We start from the raw sequence: 5,610 nt of genomic DNA on the forward strand, positions 1-5,610 counted from the left end.
TCCTTATATCATGATAAATGTTTATTATTCATGCTAGAATTGTATTAACTGGAAACTTGATACATGTGTGGATACATAGACAAAACACCGTGTCCCTAGTAAGCCTCTACTAGACTAGCTCTCGTTAATCAAACATGGTTAAGTTTCTTAACCGTAGACATGTGTTGTCATTTGATAAATGGGATGACATCATTAGGAGAATGATGTGATGGACAAGACCCATCCGTTAGCTTAGCATTATGATTGTTCAATTTTATTGCTATTGCTTTCTTCATGACTTATACGTATTCCTTTAACTATGAGATTATGCAACTCCCGGATACCGGAGGAATACCTTGTGTTCTATCAAACGTCACAACGAAACTGGGTGATTATAAAGATGCTCTACAGGTATCTCCGAAGGTGTTTGTTGGGTTGGCATAGATCGAGATTAGGATTTGTCACTCCGAGTATCGGAGAGGTATCTTTGGGCCCTCTCGGTAATGCACATCATGATAAGCCTTGCAAGCTATGTGACTAATGAGTTAGTTGCGGGATGATGCATTACGGAATGAGTAAAGAGACTTGCCGGTAACGAGATTGAACTAGGTATGAAGATACCGACGATCGAATCTCGGGCAAGTAACATACCGATGAAAAAGGGAATAACGTATGTTGTCATTACGGTTTGACCGATAAAGATCTTCATAGAATATGTTGGAACCAATATGAGCATCCAGGTTCCGCTATTGGTTATTAACCAAAGAGGTGTCTCGGTCGTGTCTACATAGTTCTAAGGAAAAGGGAAAGCTATATGGGGCTAATGGGCCAAGAGGGGAAACACACCAGCCACTAAGGGGATGGTGCGCCCCCCATATGGGCTGGACAAATTGGAGAAGGAAAGGGGAAGAATGAAAGGAAAAGGGAATATGATTCCCCCTTCCCCCTCTTCCCTTCCTACTCCGAATAGGAATAGGAAAGGGGGGAGGCCGAATTGGGAGGACCCCAAGTAGGATTTCTCCTACTTGGGGCGCCCCCTTGGCTACCTCTCCTCCGCTCCAACCTATATTATATGTGGGGGAGGCACCGCTAGAACACACAACAAACATTGTTAGCCGTGTGCGGCGCCCCCCTTCAGAGTTTACGCCTCCGGTCATATTCACGTAGTGCTTAGGCGAAGCCCTGCGCGGATCACTTCACAATCACTGTCACCATGCCGTCGTGCTGACGGAACTCTCCCTCGACAGTGGATCAAGAGTTCGAGGGACGTCATCGAGCTAAACGTGTGTAGAACTCGGAGGTGCCGTACGTTCGGTGCTTGATCCGTCGGAACGAGAAGAAGTTCGACTACATCAACCGCATTGTCAAACGCTTCCGCTTTTGGTCTACGAGGGTACGTGGACACACTTTTCCCCTCTCGTTTCTATGCATCTCCTAGATAGATCTTGCGTGAGCGTAGGAAATTTTTGAAATTGCATGCTACGTTTCCCAACATGGTGAACCCGGCCCCCAATCTGGCATCGTTGGGGGCTACGGCAGGGCGACCCCATGTCGCCACAGCTTTTCGTCCTTGCGGTGGACGCCCTAGGCCGCCTCAGCAAGCACGCCGTCGCCTCGGGCATCTTGCAACAACTACACCCGCGACGATCGATCCCGGTGATCTCACTTTATGCCGATGATGTGGTTCTTTTCTGCCACCCTACACCGAGCGACATAATGGCGGTCAAGGCCATCCTACACTTATTCGGTAAGGCTTCCGGACTGCTGGTCAATTATTACAAGAGTTCGGCCATGTTGCTACACTGCAACCAGGAGGTTAGCACATTCGTCGCCACCGAGCTGGGCTACCAAATCGCAGACCTGCCGCTGACGTACCTGGGAATCCCCCTCAGTGTCAGACGGCTAACTTGCACGCAACTACAACCCCTCGTCGAGAGGGTCATTGCACAGCTACCTTGCTGGAAATCGCGTCTCATGAACAAGTCTGGGTGGCTTTCCCTTGCCAAGTCTGTGCTCTGCGCCATCCCTATCCACCAGCTACTCGTGTTCGCGCCTCCCAAGAAGATCATCAAGCAACTGGAGAAGGTCCACTGCGGCTTCCTCTGGGAGGCGCGCGCCGTCGCCAATGGGGGAAACTGCCATGTCAACTGGGGACGTGTATGTCAACCACTCTCCCTTGGCAGCCTCGGCGTCCAAGATATCGAGCGCGCAGGGCTTGCACTGCACCTTAGATGGCAGTGGTTCAGCAGGAACGATGACGGGCGTGCATGGGCCGGCCTCGACCTACAGATCTCTGACAAGGAACGCGGCCTGTTCTTCGCCTCGACCACCATGACCATTGGCAATGGCCAACAGGCACTATTCTGGGAGGATCGCTGGGTCGGAGGGAAATCGGTGAAGGAAATCGCCCCCAACCTCTATGCCTGCATCCCGAAGCGATGCCGAAAGATCCGTTGCATAGCCGACGGGCTGCACGACCATGCTTGGGCTTGTGATATCCATGGCAACCTGGGCGTTCATGAGATTGGCCAATATCTCCTACTATGGCATGCGATCCAACACACTACCCTCTCGGAAGAGCCGGACCAGCTCGTCTGGAGATGGAGCACGAGCGGGAGGTACACTACCCAATCATGCTACCGTGCGACTTTCCAGGGATCAACCAGCCCCGACACTGATCTAGAAGACCTGGGCTCCACCAAAAGTGAAGTTTTTTCATTGGCTAGCCAACCTGGACAGATGTCGGACTGCCGAAAGACTACAACACCGTGGCCTGCAACACCACCCCCGCTGCGTCCTTTGTGACCAGGAACTAGAGACGATGCAACACCTTCTCGTCACATGCCCCTTCTCGAGGCAGGTATGGCACGGCCTTGCCTGGCTAAGGATGACGTGCAGACCACCTGACTAGGACGCTTCCATCTCCGAATGGTGGCTTGCTGCCAATGCACTAACCCCCAAGCCACTCCGCAAGGGACTGGCATCCGCAACGCTCTTGACGGGATGGATGATCTGGAAACAACGAAACGCATGTGTCTTCGAAGGGGATCAACCATCAGCGCACCTGCTAATAGAGAGAATTAAAGCAAAGGCTACCTTATGGGTTCGGCCGGGGCTTTAAGCCTCCGATTGGTGATCCCTAGCACCTGGGATGTCCACTAAGATCATTGTAAAATAAACTTCCAACCACCTCCTAGGAGGCGTGTAACCTGTTCCCCCACTTTTCAATGAAAAGAAACGCAAAGTCTTTGCGTTGTCTCGAGAGAAAAAATCGGTCTCATGCATATTTTTTATTATGTTACCACACAAGAAAACTTTGCTTCCATCCCATACAAAAGTGTTTTCATCACAAAAATAATTTGCTTCTAACCAAACATAAGTTTGTTTCCGCGCTCCATACACCATCTTCATGTGCCACAAACATGCTTCCTTCGATACAATGTTTTTCAGTTCATATGGTAAGTTTCCTATAGACTACAGACTTGCTTCCCTACATCTAGCATGAGATCTGGGGTCCGATCCAAGTGTCATGACGCTCCTTATAAAATGTGCCGTTCGCTTCAGCATAACTCTTCGTCGATCTGGTTCATTATTTCTGGTGAACTGAAAACATATAAATTGTAGTACACTGGCAATTATGAAAAATATGTAAGTAATCTATATGAAAGCAAAATATGTAGACCAAAGAAACAAATGTCATATCATATGGTGAGTGTGTCATATTACATCAGTGATAATAATGTGAACATTTTTTATAAAAGAAGCAAGGGACCTCGAAGAAGCATATGTTTTATAACTTAGAAACTCCGCAGCATGTAAGACACATCTAAATAGTGCTATACCAACATAACTCATCTCAACTGGAAGCATACTTAAATATCAACTATAAACCCGTCAGCTGATACCTAAACATACGCTGGTATGTTTGGAAGAATGAAAGTAAATAAAAAAAGGTTAGTAATGGAAACATGCCGGAGATGATTCGCATGCAGACAATCATGGCTAGATAGTACTTTAAATAATTATTCAAAAGCATGGAAAGACAAATTGACAAACTTCGAATCATTACTAGCAAGAATTTGAAAAATGGTAAATCTACCTATTCGAAATAACTATGGGAAATATAAGAAGCATGAACTAGTATTGCCTGATGCAATATTAACCACAAGTAATGAAGCACGGATGGTATTGGTCAACCCAAATTTCAGTTATAGTTGAAGCAAAGAAAATAGACCACAAAAATTGTGCTACCACTTACGAGAAGTCATTAAATTCACAAATTGGAAAGCTTGCCACAAGGATTGGGATGTGCAGCCAGGCTACTCAAGACAAAGCCCCAGGTTGCAGGCAGACCAAGGGCCGTGTCGTGTGGAGCAGTGCGGGGGATCCATCTGGGTGTCGTTGTCAGAGATGAAAATAGCATGAAGGAAGGACAACGACAATGTATATTTTATAACAGTGCTGGCAGAAATAGAAGAATGAATAATCAAAGAATAGGATGGGACTATGGAAGCAAATTACATATAAGAAAAAAAGATATGTAATATAATATAGAAGCATTGCATGTTTCAATTGGAATAACACTGGTATTAGCAACTATGGAAGAAAATTACATATTTGTAGTTCCAGTTGCCGATTGGATTGAAATATGCTATATGAAAGATACCTACAAGATAAATTATACACATGGGTTCAAATTGAAGCATAGAACAATGGATATTGAAGCAAAATTAAAATTATTTGGCCACCAAGGGATGGATGTTTTGACTCATCAACATATAGATTGATATGATTATTATATCTTGGTGTTTGGAAGCCAAAAAATTAGAGTCCAGAAGAATTTGTATAGCATTACAAATGCTACAGAACTACGAAGCATGGAGATTTTTAGTTTGAAACAGATATATACATAGATGGAAGCATGCGAATATGAAATCATGTCAAAACTCATATTACCGCAAATATTGGGAATTGAATCAGGTTATTGTGATTTGCACAAGAAATTAACAAAAAAATCCTAGATGACATGATGATCCATTATGCTTCAGATATAACATAGAGACACTCAAACAAATTTCATCGAAGCAAGCATTGCATCAAAGCTAACGCAAATCAGAACAGGAGATCAAATCTGAGTCAAAGATGTGATTAATCAACCCTAGTTCGGGTGAATACATACTAGTGGGACGATGCCTGGGACGCGCGTGCAGCTTGTTTCCTGAGCCAAAATGCCACACCAGCATGGTGGGAGGGATGGTGATGGGGTAAGGTCTGGCGGGGGAATGGGGCGGCGAAGGAGGCATGGTCGACCGAAGGTGAGAGCAGGGACCGATGGAGCAGATGGGGATGGGAAGCTACATCGGTAATATGGAGCAGTTGTAGCTGTCGCGAGAATTTGGTGCTGAGCTGGCGACGGAGGTAGCCGTCGTGGTAGCACCCCTAGTTCACACGTGGGACGTGAGATTTAAGGAAAAGCCTTCAATTCAGCCGGCTGATTTTAGCGCTGGCGTCCGCCGCGCGCTACACCGTCCGATCGGCCGAGCACTGAGCTGTCTGATCAGCCGAGCGTAATACGTATACCACGGCGCCAAAGCTGCGAGGTCTGTCTGGCTTGTCATATGAGTGGTACCT

The 5,610-nt window shown here is 46.4% G+C and overlaps 1 long non-coding RNA gene across 1 annotated transcript; it reads right to left on the reverse strand.

Annotated features, from left to right (window-relative positions):
* Positions 1-3,240: 3,240 nt before the first annotated feature.
* Positions 3,241-5,383, reverse strand: LOC123167008 (uncharacterized). Its single transcript, XR_006483745.1, has 2 exons — positions 4,238-5,383; positions 3,241-3,582 (listed from the first exon to the last, which is right to left on the reverse strand). It is a non-coding gene; the product is annotated as an uncharacterized lncRNA (long non-coding RNA).
* Positions 5,384-5,610: the final 227 nt, after the last annotated feature.

This window comes from Triticum aestivum, chromosome 1D, assembly GCF_018294505.1.
Source record: "Triticum aestivum cultivar Chinese Spring chromosome 1D, IWGSC CS RefSeq v2.1, whole genome shotgun sequence".
NCBI classification, from domain to species: Eukaryota; Viridiplantae; Streptophyta; class Magnoliopsida; order Poales; family Poaceae; genus Triticum; species Triticum aestivum.